This window comes from Anas acuta, chromosome 1, assembly GCF_963932015.1.
Source record: "Anas acuta chromosome 1, bAnaAcu1.1, whole genome shotgun sequence".
In the NCBI taxonomy this organism is placed as follows: domain Eukaryota; kingdom Metazoa; phylum Chordata; class Aves; order Anseriformes; family Anatidae; genus Anas; species Anas acuta.
The window spans coordinates 102,682,554-102,700,603 of record NC_088979.1 but is presented as its reverse complement, the minus strand read 5'-3'; the positions used below and the strand labels follow the sequence as shown (position 1 = coordinate 102,700,603).

Sequence of the window (18,050 nt, the reverse complement as noted above, 5' to 3'; positions counted from 1 at the left end):
TCACACAGATGTATACAAAGACGAATAGACAATTAATGATACTCTCAAACTTCAGGAACTGGGTTGCTACTCATCCTGAGCCACGAGTCAAATTGACCTAAGTCATGAGTCAAATTGGAACAGTTAAAATACTGACTTCACAAGAAAAAAAAAAAGCAAACTATGGCTCTGTATACACTGCAACAAAATCGTGGTAGGAACAGTGGAAGGCTGGCAAGGGCAAGTGTTTAACTACCCCTTAATACAAGGGCATGAACTTTGAAGTAATTTCTCAAATTTTATGTTGATAAAAATGACAAGCATTTTAAGCAGAACGATGATATGCTGTCATGAAGTTGTGGAATAGAGCTTTTACTAATATGTTTTATATCTGTCTTTTGTGAGTGCTATATGAAGGACATAATTACAAAATAGCAATAAATAACTGTTTATCATTACTGATTGTTCCATTAATGTCAAGAAAGTTGAAATAGGTACACGTTTTAAGATGATATAAAACAAAACAACATAGATGTGGAATTGATTCTAAGTGTGTGATTTTCCACATGCAAGAACGCAGCCAGCAAAATGAAAGAGCTATTAAAAATAAACCTATCATCTCTTACTTACATGTAAGCATTAGCTAATTTGGGACCATCTTTCATAGTACACGTCAAACCAACAACTTCACTAAGCCTTTATAAAGCCATATGCCTACAGTGTCAGTTACAAAACCAGCTTCACGTCCATGTTAGATATGTCTAAAATTAAGCCTGTTCTCAAGAACCCTACTGAACATGCACAGCACTGGTGAATCATTAACTGTCTGCTAGTGAGTCCCATCCCTCTGTAGAACAAAAAAGAGTCAACCTCAGTCACCATGAAGAACTTTAATAATAAATAAAACAGACTAGTTCAGAAGCTGCACATTTAAAGGCATATAAAAATATGGTTCCACAGGAATTTGTCTGATTTAAGCATGAAGCTACTGACAAAACACGTAGCGTTGTCTTGCTCTATGGATTTTCAGCTGCTTACTCCTGCTGCCTTCCTTACATTGACATATATTCCTACAGAAAGCTCCTACAGGACAAGTAGGACTAAAGACCTCATTGACACCAATGTGAACCCCAAAGAAGCTGTTGACTGGTTGTTTCACAGTTCTCCGTGTGGGGATGCGTGACTGCTGCAGTGGTGTGGGGAAGGACAGAGGGCAGGACCTACGTCTGTAAGTGCCAAACCACACTTTTGTCAAATGAAAGCAAAAAGGAACATTGCCACTGCTGAGATTCTCTAGACGGAAACCACCATCTCCAGACAGAATGTCTCTACTGAACACTGAAGAGTTCACTACTCAGACGAAGATACCTTTAAGAAGCATTTCCTAAACAGAATTAAATATTTATATATATGCATATATATCTCCAATGTTCTTTTCAGTCACTGTGAAATTTGAAAAGCTCACTGAAAATAATTCAAATTACTTTTATTTTTATATTATAGTGAGGCATCCCCTGAAGCCGCAGTATAAATCCTATTAAACTGAACTTAGTTTGTCCATCCCAAAAATAGATTTGACATACAAACACATACACAAGGTCAAGGTCACAGATCAGCAAGAAAGATTACAAAGAGGACTGATGTAAGAGCTGGCATTTGATCACAGCTCCTACATTATTTATTTATTTAGTGTGCTTACCAGAAATACCACCACATTTTCTTCACATTGGTGCATTACATGTTTTAAGTATTCCCCACCTTTAAGAGCAGCTGACCTGGGCTTATTTATGTTAACAAGAGATATTAGGCAGGTTATCAAATAAACTAAGGAATGCCTCTTGCATTAAATGAAAACAAAGTGGAAGACACCACTTTTGGCCATCTTTTTTTTCACTCTATTCAATACATATTAAATCACAAATTTGAAAGGAGAACCCCCTCAGAAGTATAGGACATGGTAGTAAGACCGCTGATACAGAATCAGAACCTCAAGTTTATAACTCTGAGTTACTTATCTTAATATAGCAATTGTGTATTTGAATGTGCACTGCCAAACACAACACTCACTCATCTAACCTAATTAGCTGTGAGCACAGCATATATTTCTCAATTAAAAAAAAAAAAAAAAAAAAGAAGAACCTTGTAACATAAGGTCTGTGCAGAATACAATCAGACTAACCTCTTCTGTAATCAGGACACTTGCCTCCTAGAAAGCTGCTTTAATACTGAACACTGAGTAAGTGAGCAGATTAAAACACAGTAGCAACAGTTGAAACACTCATTAAAACTCAGCAGCTGAAAATAGTTAGCAATGGAGGTCATTTACTGATCTTCCATCCATTCACTCACTCACTGATAAGTTCTCAAGCCTTTAACCACATGCTGATGAATAATTATTGTACAGATCATGTCCACCAGACACACCTTCTGACACAAACAGGAGAAAGATGAGGAGTCTTGAGCAACACAATGTCATAACGTTCAAACATGTAATACCATCACAAAGTTTCTGTAACTACATTATAACTTGCAATCTGAAGAACAGGATGGCTTGTACTCTGAGTCCCCACTTTCAACACCAGCAGCTCCGATGTTAGTCTAGACATGACTGGCAGCAGTTTATATTTAGACAGAGCGCTATGTCTATAAATAGGACTGTTCGTGTTGGTATAAAGCTTTCGTTAGAACTCATTTGGACTAACCTGCTTAACTCATATGTGGGACTCTCAGGCATCACCAGTAAAACCTTTATGTCATTACACATCCATCTTCATCTCGTTCCTGTTTCAAGATTTGTTCACTGATTTTTCTGTCTAATTTTTGTACAGATACTATATTTGCAGCACTCTACCTGTTTGATTGGGTTGGCTCAGTTACCAATGAATAGGCCTTAAACGAAAAAGATGAGAGAAATAATGCCAGCTAAGAAGACTGCTCCATTCTTAACAACATCCTTCATGTGAGTTAGATTGTCACTCCCTTCAGCTATAGTACTGCCTGAGCTACTACAGACACACACAAATCACTCCTGACGCCTTGCATGCGAGCTTCTCAGCACAACAGTATAGTGTTTTTAGCTCTGATACTGATTCATGCGATCTTAAAACAGTCACTGGTTTAAGATCAAACTAAGCTAGGTTTCAGACCTTGGGGCAATACAATTCTGCTAACCCTTTTCTAACCCCTTTGAACAAAATGGGAGAAAAGTGGAGTTTGTTTTTTTTTCTTTTTTAATGGAATTTTTATCTTTCCTGTTCTGTAAAAGTTTGAGAAATCTTCTCACTGCATTAAAATGTTATAAAGAAAAATAAATCTGGTGTCCTTCTACAACAGGGTTACAGCATTAGTGGATAGGGGAAGAGCAACTGACATCATCTACCTGCACTTGTGCAAAGCATTTGACACTGTCCCCCATGAAATCCTTGTCTCTAAATTGGAGAGACACAGATTTGACTGATGGACCACTTGATGGGTAAGGAATTGGCTGGATGATTGCACTTGAAGAGTTGCAGTCAGTGGCTCAATGTCCAAATGAAGGGAAGGGATGCCATCCAGAAGGACCTGGACAGGCTTTAGAGGTGGGCCTGTGAGAACCTCATGAAGTTCAACAAGGCCAAGTGCAAGGTCCTGCATCTGGGCCAGGATAATCCAGAGCACAAATACAGACTGAATGGAGAATGGATTGAAAGCAGCCTTGAAGAGAATGACTTGGGGGTGTTTGTTGATGAGAAGCTCAACATGAGCTGGCAATATGCACTTGCAGCCCAAAACCCAATCATATCCTGGGCTGCATCAAAAGCAGTGTGGCCAGCAGGTCAAGGGAGGTGATTCTCCCCATGCTCTGCTCTTCTAAGATCCCACCTGGAGTCCTGAGTTCATCTCTGGGCCCCCCAGCACAAAAAGGACGTGGACATATTAGAACAAGTCCAGAGGAGATCCACAAGGATGATCAACCCTCCTATGAAGACAGGTTGGCGGAGTTGTTTAGTCTGGAGAAGAGAAGGCTGCAGAGAGACCTTATAGCAATTTTCCAATACCTAAAAGGGGCCTACAGGAAAGCCTGAGGTATCTATTTCTCTATCAGGTAGCGTAGGGATAGGACAAGGGGTAATGGCTTTAAACAAAAAAGAGTTGATTTAGATTAGACATTAGGAAGAATTTCTTTATTCTGAGGGTGGTGAGGCCCTGGAACAGATTTCCCAGAGAAACTGTAGATGCCCCATCCCTGGAGGTGTTCAAGGTTGCAATTCAGGTTGGATGGGGCTTTGAGCAACCTGGTTTAGTGGAAGGTGTCCCTGCCCATGGCAGGAGGCTTGGAATCAAATGATCTTTAAGGTCCCTTCCAACACAAACCATACTATGATTCTAAGAAATAAATCAAGCAATGATTATGATTCAAGATCAAAGGTACCAGAGGTTCATTCAACATCTGCAAATAGTCATCTGCTTTCTCTCATTTGTCAAGAAAGAAACACACATGAAAATATGCAAGGCATTTCACAAACAAAAATATTTAAAGAAAAGAAACACAGTAGTTTGTATGTAGTATTTATCTGACACTTCAAACCAAGTCTACATGGAGCCTAATAGCTTAAGTTTACAAACACAAAAAATCTAATGCTTTTTTTTTCTTTTCCACACTTTCATTGAGCTATATTGCTGTGAACAGTTGTTGGTTCAGTATCACCTTAGGTCTCCTCTACCGCTTATAAAATCTTTTTCTTTAATCATTATAACCAGATCAAATAAAATCTTAACTAAAACAAGTCAGCAGCACTTTTTTTCCTCTTGTTAAATATAAGTTCACACACTATATCCTCTGCAGGAGCAGGGGGCTTCAGCTACTTCTGAATTTGGGATCAAAACCCATGGTTATTAAGTCAAAGGGATTTTGTACACTGCTATCAATGGGCAGTGACTATTTTAAGTTTTTCTTACTGTGACAACATAAAGAGAATGTCCGAAACACAATGTTATTTCTATACAGAGAATCCTAATAGGCAAAATCATAGCACTCAGCCGAGAGCCTAAAAATGTAAATGTAGGCCATTTTAAGTGTGCTGTCTTTCAAAAGATGGTAATGACAAACTACAACGAATGACTAGCCAATAGAACAAAAACAAATATGTCAGCTATCACGAAGAAGAAAGTGTTTTTGATCAATTCAGTAGTAAAGTAGTTCACAACAATGGATTATCTTGAAGTAATGGCTGGCTGCTCATGACTGATTTTGTAAAGGTACTACTTTATTTTTCTTTAAAGAAAGAAAATATTGTATTTACATGTAAAACATACAATCAAGAAGTATTTTAAAATATTCAAAATGTCAGTTAGATGAATGCTTTAATAGTAACTCCTCTCCATTTTTTTCTACTTATTTATTTTTACTAACAAATTAGATCTTACATCTTTTTTGTTGTTGTTGTTGTTTGTTTTTTTGTTTGTTTTGTTTTTTAAATCTTTATAGGGCATCGAAATAATGGAAAGATTATGTATATATACCAATTCATGCATCAGAGAAGTATTAAATTTTATGCAACATACATTAATGTTGCAGAACTAGGTACCTGGATAGATGGGTATCTACCATACTGAAAAACAATAATAGACCACCAGTTTAAAAATCCCGACTAATAAAGTTGGAGCTCTAGAAGTTAATGTAAACTGTTTCACATTCAAGATTTAAATATTTTTCTTACTATAATCAGTTAAGATTTCCTTTTCCAAACTAGACTTGCAAGACTGATTATTCCACCTTGCCTGTTCCTTAAGTCGTTCAACACACACCAACCATAACAAGTGATCTGGTAGCCCACAAGCTGGGAGTCTGATACCAGTTGATCATCTAACAAAAAAAGCTAGTGGTAACAATGAAAGACAATGTGTGACAGGTAATAAATCCCCTTCTGTAAATCTTCTCAGTTTTGAGGGCATGGATGGAGAACAGCATGGGACTATCTCAAAATTGTAATTTTGTTTTAGTCTGTTTACTTAACGTCTATTGATAAAGTGCAGAGAGAATACAATTTTCACAAAACAAGAGAACTCTGTCACAAACACAGTAAATAAACACAGAAAACTTCAAGTTATCATAAACTATGTGTCATGTAGTAAAGTCATTATCTAATAGTTAGTATCCAAACCCACAACTCTATCAATTCAGCCAAGCAGACTAGATATTATTTGCAGCTTAATCTGCCCTGGTCAAGATCTGAGCATGGCTGAAGGGTCACAATCCATGTCCTTTGTGTTACACAAAGCCATCTTTCCTTGACATACCTTGCAGAATCGTCTCCCAGCTCAATATACCAGCATCAATAAATAACTCCAGTGTTTTCTGGATCAACAGACAGTAAGGCATTGTCCGTGACCTGAATATAACTGGTAAGTTTCATTGGCTGCACGTTCTTACTAGCCTGTATTATTATTATTATTATTAAAAAAGAACACTTAAATTAATCCTGCCATAAAACTAGAGGTTTTTGTTCAAACTCCATTGCTAAATTTGGCCAATAAATGATACCAAAGAACTTCATTGAAGATTACACCTATCTAGTATCTTTCAACAGCAGTTCTGGTTCTTACATACCTGCAGAACCTAACAGGACTGCAAGATGACTCACAGATACCAAATTAATGCAGAAGTGAATCATGCTGGACAGCTGAGGTGCAAGCCAAACTGTGCAACAAAGAAAGACCAGTAGGGATAGGAAGGGTGCAGCAGCCACTTGTCTCAAACCATATTTATACTCTAAAAGCATACAATTTAAAATCCATTTGTTGAGAAAAGGCGACAAGTTCTGGTGGACAGGTGACGATGTCTTTAGCTTCCCAGGATACTTCAGGCAGATTGCTTAATAGGGTGCCAAGCTAACAATCTCACAAGAAAGAGATCAAGGGCTATGTGGGCATGTGAAATAAACCATCGTCTGACTCAGAATTCTTAGGAGGGGTAAGGTCTAAAGCTGGTGTGAATTAGGTATAGTTATCAATCTATGCCTGAGATGAAAAAAATACAGTGTAAAAAACTTCTCTAGTTCATGGGCAGAAACTCATACCTTGAAAGTGTCAATGCTGGAACTTTGTGAATCTGCTTTTCACTTCACCCTGCCAAAAATAAATACATTAGAATCAGAATGTGGAAAATGAAGATGGAAATCTACTTCTTTTTTTTTTTCCCCACTTTACTGTTATTCTGTTTACTGTCATTCTGTTAGTTCACTATTAGCCCATGAAAGGGAGACTGTCTTACTTAAGACAGCATCAACAGACAAGACTAGACTAAAATAGTTTCTCCCTAAAGCTGGTTATACTCGTGGTCAGTTTCTGACAATAACAGAGCTTGACCACTGTATAAGAGCTGAACAAGGTGACAAAGGTAGCATGACGTTAACAGAGGATATGGGTCTCCCCACCCCATTAATATTATCCATTTTGTCCTCCCAAAAAAGTTGTCAATAGGAGATTATTATGATGTTCCTGCTATCCACTTACTGATGATGACTTAAAAAACAAACAAATTGACATTGCATTCTGCTTTTCTAAAATTTTACTTGTCTTTTCCTTAAGTTACCTGCATTCAGCTTTCTCTCAAATCCCTACAACTCCACATCCAGCAACCCTTCTGCACTACACGAAACACAGCCATTACTGTAATCCTTCCCCTCAACACACTGACCATATAACCCTTCACTTCAATTGTTTTTCTCTTGTTCTAGATGAGGTTTAAAATTTATCATCCAAATTCTACAGACATTAATAACTCTTTCATTTCTACCCACATAGCCTAACCACTTACTGCATTTCTCTTCCTTCCTCTCGTTTCCACAAACACCCATTTTAATCGAAATATTCAGGCACCTTTCACACAGGAAATTCCATTATGCTCCTGCACTGCTCCCCAGACAAAAATCAGCTACAATCTTGAGGCTCACTCTCAACAACAGTAAGTCAGCATAGCAGAAATTAATCCAAATCCACCAAAATACCTCCAGGAAAACCACATGCCAAAAACACAGATTATGTATGTTGCTTGCCTTTCTTCACAGATTCACACTCTACTATTTGTCCTCTTTCCTTCATCATAGTCTATACCAAGTTTAAAATCAATACATCTTCACCCATGAGATGCTGAGTACATAAATAATTTGAGTTCAGCTGGACAACGGCTAGACGAAGCCTTAGAGCAAGCCTGGCCTCCAGAATAAGTGTTTTCCCTTCCTTAGGGTACAATGCCTGTATTGTTTTTGCAGCAGTATAACCATGCACCTTGCTGTAACAATGCAACAATGTATCAATGCACTTGATAGCTTTCTTTTACCACATATGATTGGAAGGGAAGAGTAAGACACGAAAGTATCAACACACTGAAATATTAATGATAAGGAAGAAAGGGTACAGAAGGGCTAAAATCTACCATGAAAGTGCTCCCCTTCTCTTGAGCTGCTGATCTTAAAAGGAGTTAGCAGCAAGAGCCCTTTCCCTTCCCTGGCTGGCAGAATGAAAATCCCCCTGCCCTGTTGCAAGCTGTTTTCACTTCAGAGAGCAATGGTCAAAGACAGACCAGAAAGTCCAGATGAGGAAAGGAAACACTGCTCCTAGAAAAACTTATTTTCAGAATGACAACATTTAGTTATTTATTTATTTTAATCATGACAGAAGATGGTGCCAAAAACAACACGAACAAGGAAATTTTTGAGGAGGAACTTGAAAGCAGAGAAAGTACCTTTCCCAGGGAGCGGTTAAACATAAACCCAGGCCACATTCAGTGAAACAAAGGAAGCTTTCTGTCTCGGCTGCCTTAATAAAATAACATTCTGAGCCCAAACAGCAGACTTAATTCTGTGAGCTCATCTTCCCCCCCCCCCCCCCCCCCTTTTTTTTTCTGAACATATTTTCTCCTTCCAGTGCTTAAATCAGAAAGATTGGATTTACTGGGTCTAGCTCAGATTTCAAATTTGCTGCAAATAAAACTTAACCTGACTTCCCTCCAAAGTCCCTTTGGTGTCTCTCTACTAAATCATGTAAACCAGAGTATCGCTTGTAGCACTTCTGAAGGTGAACAGTTTGGCTTACCAAGAATAACCTACTGGGATGCAAATTTCACTTGCCTTCTTTATATTCTGCCAGGTTTATGAGAACAAGTCTGTCTGTGCTTGACATTTGCTGGGATACACTGCCTGGCATAATTACTATTGTAAAACATTTTATATTCCCATAAATTTAGACTATAACCCCAAAGTGATTACAAACTAAGACAAGATACCGGCATAACTAAGCAGAAAAGAAGGTTTGTAAGGAAAAAAAAAAAGTAGATTTAAGGAAGAAAAGCAGCAACACTTAAGCGAAGGCATAGATGTTATCCAAGCTATCTGGGAAGCTGTCTCACAAGCACGGTGTCCTGAAGAGTAAGAAATAGAAGAGCAGGAACAAGATTATATAGAATACTGCAGACTACAGAAAGAAAGCAGCCCATTTCATTAAAATATAAAGCCAGAGGTGAAATTCTAGGTACTGCAGTTCCTAAAATATCACATTTATTTCTTCACTGTTGTAGAATGGGTTTCCACTGAACTGCAGTAAACACTATGATGCAATGCAAATGGATGAGAATTCCAAATCTTCAGATGTTAGCATTAGTTTTATAGAATTAGTTTTATTCTGATCTTGACCAACAGAACAGGAGGAAGGATTGAAAGACCTAAAACATCTTGACTCTGTAATCTGCTGCTGAGAAAGGAAAGGCAGATGAGGGTAGAATTGATAAGTTACTACCTGTTAAATCACCACTCAGACCAAATGAATCAACTCAAAAAAAAGTCCAAAAATAAAATTTTAGACTAAACACTGTTTTTGTAATTCACTTCTCCATACGAGAAGCAAAATGTACACTGAACGCAAATTGGTTTTGTCTGCTACCTGATAAAACACAAGCCATTCAAAAGAACATGGAACAATAGTATGCACCTTTTTGTTAACACATCTGAACACAGTACTGAAAACACATCTCATTTTTTTTCCATGAGTTATTTTTATTCACCTTTGATTACCTATCTTTAAAGCAAATAGATATTGTCAAAGAACAAGCATGATCCTCACAGTTATCAATCATGAGAAAGGTAAAAGTATTTACAACAGCTTTGCACATCCAAAAAACAGACTATTTCATGGAGATATTCAAGTAATATTTTTGTTGCTCCAAGTAGTGCCACTAAAACTGCTCTTGTTTAAACATTTCTCTTTGACTAGCAGATTTGATTACGAGTTTATTTTTTGCATAGTAAAGCTCATCCAGCCATTTTTAATTCCAAATTGGTTTGCACTCCATCATGACTAGCTGAACGCTACAAAAACCCTTTGACATAGTGACTTCATAAGCCTTACAGAACACAAGAAATGCTCTTAGAAGCACAGGACGGTTGATAAAAGACTTTCTTCCATTGTCTGTACTGTCAGCTTTAACTGTGCAAGAGTCCATACTTGCAAATTACACAAAACGTGCATCTGAACTACCCTTCCATGAAATGAAAAAATTCTCCAAATAATAGTCACAGGTAAAACAGCTGAGAAGAAAGTGTCTGAAGCTGAACATCCTGAGCAGCTTGTTTTTCCTTAATGAAACATACAACCACAATTTAAAAACTCCATAATAAAAATGAGCTTGGTATACTCCACCACCAAGCTGCAGATAATAAGAAGCATACTAACTGTAGAACAAATTTTCATTATCTATCCATCCAGTACATGAGTCTGGAAAAGAAGAAAATTTCAAGCTATTTAAGACTTCTATGAACTAAAGAAATTCAATTGCGTGTTATTTATACATGTAGGGAGATCATAAAAAAAAAAAAAAAAGCAAATAATAATAATAAAAATGATGAGGTATTTCAGTTACCATAGTCCTATTTCAATCTGACACCTAAATATCCGATATTAGATTGCTGCTGCTCATTGCACACTGATCAGAGTAATTTCTCTCCATTGTTGTCCACCCAGACCCCTGATCATGTGCACTGTATGGGTCTAAGCCATGTTGGAGGCTATTGGGCACTATTAAAATTGTGAGAAAAGTGTTACTCTGTTTTTGTAAAAAACAGAACACCTTACAAATAACACACATTTCACCATTTTTTTCAGGCTTTATAGGTGATCTGACATGCAGAAACAGTCCTAATGAGCTGGCGGCCAGAGCCTACTGAGCTTATTGGGGCAGGAAGGACCACTGCACAGCAGAGAGTTTTGCAGCAGTGGATCTTCTCATCCACTGTCCACTTTCAGCCTCCTTCCTACCCAAGAACGATGAAGTCTACTTTGAAAGGTCCTTGCTTCTGAATAAAAAGTTATGTATAAATGTGTATAAACGTATCTAAGCACTTCCTTCCAGATTAGATCCATTTTTATATCCTTGCTTTGGAAAGCTGTCACAGTCCGCTTTTTAGTGGTCTAATTCAGCTGAAATACATTCAGCTTTGGATTGCTGGGATGGATTAGACACAGTTTGTGAATTCATCCACACATACACAAATGTATAAACAGAACTCCAGTAGTCTATGCTCAAAGTGGAGCTACAAAGGAAAGGTGAGTGAAGCTGAGGGAACAAAAGTGCATTCACATAGGTGGCTTTTCAGAGATCTGCTGAACTGCTCGGTGCTGCCCAGGTTCTGGAACCCTGAATTCTGCCACGTTTGACCGAGAGGATCCTGTAAATGTTGCATCGGTAACTAGAACTAAGCCTGCAGAAACGTGTTTGCCTCCCATTTAAACAGAGCCAAGAGGATAGAAAGTATATTCACCCCTTAAAAATAAACATGAACATTTTTCCTTTTGAATTCTTAGAAGCCTAAATTCCAGCTTTGTAGCTGGCAAGACTGGCTTCAAAGGACAAACACTTTAAGTTGATCTTAGAGTTGTATTCAAATCAGAAGTTTCCAAATTGACCAAGCCTACGAAAAAACTTAGTTACTGTGGTTATTCATTTGTAGAACTTGCAGACACCTGCCATACTTAACCCTTTGCCAGAGGGTGAGAAAATACATCAAGTGACTGCCACCAGCTTCACAAAAAAGTTTGGGAGGAGTAGCAGTATTTCAAACCCTAACTGCTAATAGGCAGTGCCACCTAAGGTTGATGTTATAGAAGCAAAGATCCATAAAAAAAAAAAGTTAGAAAAGAAAAAAGACGGTTGGAACTTTTAATAAGCTCCAAGGTTTCCAAATGGCTTCAACAGAATAGATTGAACAAAGAAGAGGATTATTAATCTTGCCTGCTCTAAATCATTTACCATGATAGCAATAGGGCATTCATGCTACTGCCAGAAACAGGTCTCAGTTCTTTCTATGACTATACAATGATAACATCTTTTAAATAAATACACTTTTTTCTTCTTCTTCTTTTTTTTTTTTTTTTTTTTTTTTTTTTAAGTGCAGTTTTGCATTTCCTTATCTTACCACACTTGCCCCTGGAAGTAACCCTGATCATGCTTTTATTAATGGTTATACTTTAATCATTCAAACTGAATCTGCTGCTGCAGATGCTCTGTCCAGTAGTCAGGAAAAACAATGCTGGAGTTTATTTCATCAGGCCTCGTAAAAATCCTCCCCCATCACCATGATGGAGTATCAGCAACACTTAATTTTCAGGGAAAGTTAACCAACACAATAGACAAAATAATTCCCTCGGGAGGTTTAGCAGCAGTCTCCATTCAGTACACAAGGCCATTAATTACACAACTGCCTTTAGCATTAAGAGGAATCTGGTAGCTACAGCACTGATTGAGTTAAGACTGTCTTCAATATCTGCACACAAAATCTGTTTACTTAGAAAAGTTATGCAACACCTCAACTTCCTCTTCTTTACCATGCTAAAGCATGATAACAGAAGGACAGGGGGTGGCAACGGGGAACAGGCATTTCACAGCCTCAAGGAGGGCACAGCTACCTTTCAAAAAAGTGCCTAAACTAGAATTCTCTTCTAAAATCTGCCCAACTTGATGATGTGTTCAAGCATCAACTCCAGCTTAATACCTGATTAAATATCTCCACAGGAAAGACTGCTACACAGTTAGCCAATGGTGGAATCAACTGCCTACCTCCATTGTAAGTAAGACTGTTTTTCAAACATGATTTTAAATATTCTTTCTAATAGAGCAGTCCACTCCAGTTTTAGTCTGAAACCGTCGTGCAGATTTTAGTGTTTTCAGGCACACTGATTCAGTAAAGCTGGCAGTACAAGTTTTAATTCTGCAGACAGACTTCTACTTTCCATTTAAAAGAACAAACCCAGACAGATCACATGCTATCCATGCTGACATATTCCATGGCGCTAGCAAAAGTGAGGTACCAAAAGCACGCACCATCTTCCCTCTTAACTGTGAACTCAGGAGTCTACCTCATATCTCTTTTGATACACTAATGATAGGGGGGGCGGGAGGGAATAAAACCACTACTTCCAAAACTGGATCTACTACTACAAAAAACAAACAAACAAACAAAGAGTTACAAGAAGTCTTAAAGCAGTCACAGCAATCCTGACTGTTAAAACGTTTTCAAGGACTTGGATTTAATCGCATGTCATTTTCTTTTCCTCTAATCATTTATTTAAAGTCACAGGTTGAATTATTTATGAACAAAAGTTAATTACATTGAAATGCAGTATTGCCTTGTATTTATTTAGCATCTTCTTTAGAGCTCAGAACCTTCCACTAACTAGTTAAAATTTACAAAAAGTCAATACAGTATTTAAGATGCGATTTAACCATTTCTGTGGTACTACTGCAATTAACTTTCAATATCTTGTTAAATATGGCCAATTCCTTTTATCTTGTGAACTGCTGTGTAAATTGTGCAATTTTTATTTAAATCAACCTTTTTTTTTTTTTTCCTCTCTAAATGTTACAACATGTGTTTATACAGTTTTCCAAAAGAATTCCAGGGAGGAAGAACAGCTTACTAATAAAACATTTGCTTTAAGTAAGTTTTGAATAATTACTTTTAATGAAATTAGTCATCATTTGAGTACAAACAATCACAACACAGCATCTGGGGTTCTCAGAAATTTTCTTAGCTATCACAGGATCTAGATGATAAACAACTTACATGCATAAGGCTGTGTTCATACCCTTCGCAAGGTGTAAAATCTAAGCTCAAGCTTACACTCATAAATATACCACACATCTACGAAGTGTTAATCTTAAGTCTGCAAGGCCACATGACGGAAGTAACTATTATAGTGCATGACTGCTCTTCAGCATACAGTGCTTCCTAAGTCCTTCATTTCCTTAAAGCAAGCCATTTACTTGTCACCTGCCCAGACAATGAGCTGAGAGAGGATTTCAGATACATCTGCGGCTCGTGTATAATGATAACACACTTGGAAAGGTGGATTTTCATTTCCTCTTCAAGTTATTAGATTCGGTTTGCATCCAGATTTAAATGTCCAGGACAAGTCTGCCACTTGTCTTAAACTTAATTAGTTGGGAATGTCTACATGACAAGAACAGACTTTTCAGATGTTTTGGAATGACCACAAGCAAACATCCAAATAATCACAAACACAATTTCAGGGATGCCAAGAATGAAGCACTAAGCACAGCTCTCTGTGAAACAGCCTGAATCTTATTAATGGAGCACTTCATACTTCACAAACGCACACCCAAGATCAGCAGAGCATCTATAAAACCAGAAAATCAACTGTGTAAAGTCTGCAATAGAGTTGAGAAAATGAAGAGCACTAGCTTTCTCTTTAAAAAATGGGTGCATATTTACATGGTTGGGGGAAGAAGGACTGAAGGCTAAAATACTGTAAAGACTTCTCAGCTTTTTCATGTTCTGTTTATCACTAGTAGCATGTCTAAGATTTCCCTACCTTTATACATCCCCTCACATACCCCTCCATGCAAGACCAGTGCAGCAGATCAAAAACTGGGGAAAAAAGCCATTTTCATTTAAAGAGACAAAACACATCAATGTTCAAATATAAGTATTTCCCATTTATCATCTTACTAAAAGCTCAAAAAAAAAAATCACACTTGCAATATTGACTGGAATTTTATCTGTATAGGTATGTAGCAGCCACTGACACAGACGTGAGAAACTGTATATAATATAGAGAATTCTGTTACCTATCTCCTTACGTTGCCATTGGCATATGCAATATATTTGTCTCATTAGCAGGGGCTACTTAGTTCACTGTAGTAAACAAAGCTGCAGATATGACAGGCTCACATACTTTTCATTCATTCACATATTTTTCTTTACTTAGACTTCTAGCATGTGCCACAGAAGAGCTGAATGTTAAACATTCCTGGAGTGTCACAATATGTAATACAATAAAACAGATTACAACCATACCTTTCTTTCACAGCAGTGGTGCCAAGCACAGGTACACTGTAGCAATCAATTTGTTCTGCAGACAGTAAGGCTTTCATAGAATACTAATGCAAAATCTCTTTTCTTTCTCCTTCGACTTGACTCCCCAATGCCCGGGTCCCGACCAATACAAGGAGGAGGGCGGAATGTCTTCTGCTGAGATAACCACAACTACTAATCAAGCATACGTGTACAAGGGCACAGGATTAAACCTCCACCAAGCTTGACACGGGCACTGAGAGTAGCTAAACACATGCACGGCAAGGTCAGAATTAAACACACGCACACACGCACGCGCGTCTACTTGAGTGAACTAATTTATCACACTTTACCACTGACGGCTTTTTACCTCAGGGGAGTAAAATTACATCCTGGTGAACTGACGAGATTCAGACATAACAGCATCCAACACCAAATCAGATTTCACAGAAACACGAACTGCGTGCTGGGGTGAACACTCCCCTCTGTACTTAGCAGGCTGTTTCAGAAACTCTGCGCCTGCTGCGTGTGTCTGCACGTGCCTGTGTTTGTGCACACGTGTGGGTGCGTGTGCAACAGACTGCTGGGCAGCTGAGTGATCCCATTAGCCTTCAGAAACGGGTAGTAACTTGCTTCAAGAGAGTTTTCTTTTTGACTGTTTTTATCTTTACCTTTTCACATAATCAATCTATCAAATCTAATTACTCCAGAAGAAAGCATTTTATTATTGTCTAACATAGCAAATGTCAAACAAGCTGTTCGTTTACCTTGAAGTTTATTAGCATAGAAATGCAACATGAAGATGCTCTCAAAATATTGTCACTTGTATTCACAACATATTTTCTAAAACCCACTTAGCAGGTTTTTATTGGCTGGCATAGCTGGGTACTGTATTGCTGCTTAAAATAGGCAGGGCTATCTTCACTGTATCACCCCTGAGCTAATGGAAGACTTTTTCTTTAAACACATGATTTATATTTAACTTTTCTCTTTGGCTCTTTTTATTTAAAGAGTTTCCCCACATGAGTCAGCCATACGTATGTGGATACACGTTTTCATAAAGGCTCATACACTTGCCTTTCAAGTAGGAATGAACAGTGAAATACTGAAATCTAAAAGCAGGGATTTTCACCCTTCCTGGTATTTTTCTCATAGTCCTTGCAGATGTACATTGTGCCAAAACCATCAAGACGAAGCCTGTAAATTACTATTGACAGGGTTTTAATAACGCTGCTTTTGTATGTGATCTGTAGTTAGAAGAAAATACTGTACAAATACTCCTAAAAATAACCCTGAAAATAGCATTTGGCACTTCACCTAGAATAAATTAGCAAAATAGTTTTGAAATATCAGTGGCTTCACAGAGACACCATAAAAAAGCAGCATAATCAATACTGATGAGTTTGCCCTTGACATACTGACCGTGTCACCAGGCTATTGTCATGTGATATCATGTCATTTCCCCACCTGGCTCATGACCTTGTCCTTTAAATGACCCAAAGCTTCCCTCAAGTAGCAGGAGGCCCCTCCCCGCTGTCTCAGCAAGGTCGAATGGGTCAGCGTGTCCTCATCTATAATCCACCACCATTTGTCAGCAGGGAGGCTGGAGGAGGCAGGCTTGCTACAAGGGGAGAATGCCCAATTAGGCAGCTGTCACACAAAGCATAGGCTGCAAAATTATCCCCTGTCAAAAGAAAGAGCAGCTGCGGGTGCCAATTACAGCAACCTTTCAACCCTTTAGGTACTGGAAACTACACAGAAGTAAATGAAGTACAATTAGTGATAACAAATCGATGAATTAGGACAGTAAATTAGGAATTACTAGCAGGTGAGCTTAGGTCTCCCATAATATTAAGGGCACAGCACACCCCAGGCAAGGGCAAGAACATACAAATTTCGCACAGCAGATCCGTTTTGTCCTATCCATTTTTCTTGTGTGGAACCTGTTTTCCTCCACTGTTTTCTCCTCACAAGCCTCATCTGAAGACAGACAGCACAGGGAAGCGAAGAAAAGCAGCCCAAAGGGGAAACAAGTTGCAGTGCCTGCTCTTCCCTCCCTGTCCTGGCAAATGCAGTTTCCTCCTTTCTCACAAGGAGGTTCTGGAAGCCAGCACAATCTGTCTGTTGTAAGCATACTCCATTTCAGCCTGACATTTGACATTTGCTGCACCTCCTGTTCCAGCTGAACAAGATTCACCCAGGAAAAAAAAAAAAAAAAAAGCCTAGAAACCATAAACAGAAAGAACAAGAGATATTGTCATATGTTCCCAGTATATTCCATGTCATTTACACATGAAACACTCGGCTGGGAGATTTCAGTGCTTAACTTCTGACAGCTGAAGGAAGACTTATTCCTCCACGTTTCAATTCCCCGATGCACCATGCAGTGGCATCTCTGAGCGCACGCACAGCCCGTCTTCTAAGTTGGCTAGCAGAACCCTACCCAGTGCCTCTGCTGCTGGTGCTGTGTGCTAGCGACAAAAGCCAGGTTCTGCAGAGCAGAGCAGGGCAGGGCAGGGCACAGCAGAGCAGGGCAGGTCGCGCTTCCCCTCCGAAAGCTGCCAGCACAGCAGGTGCTGTGGGGACGTGCTGCCAGCAGGAGCAGCCGCGCTACGCGGGCGAGCTGGCCGGTGGCTCACTGGGTTCCGCACACGTGAGGTGACCGCAGAGGTGTGGGCACCTGGTCGGTAACAGGGAATTCACAGCACAGGAAGGCCAAAAATCAAA

At 38.7% G+C, this 18,050-nt stretch overlaps 1 protein-coding gene across 22 annotated transcripts in view; it reads right to left on the bottom strand.

Moving 5' to 3' along the window:
- Positions 1 to 18,050, bottom strand: part of NRIP1 (nuclear receptor interacting protein 1) — a 148,469-nt gene that overhangs the window by 21,526 nt on the left and 108,893 nt on the right. For 13 of the 22 annotated variants that reach the window (XM_068690609.1, XM_068690724.1, XM_068690596.1 and 10 more), the window contains one exon: positions 7,038 to 7,086. The exons of 7 other annotated variants lie outside the window; for them this stretch is intronic. The gene's annotated coding sequence lies outside the window, so the exon portion shown is untranslated. Of the gene's footprint in view, positions 1 to 7,037; positions 7,087 to 15,326; positions 15,617 to 18,050 lie in introns of those variants that run through there. 2 more of the 22 variants (XM_068690655.1, XM_068690716.1) reach the window with 2 other exon arrangements.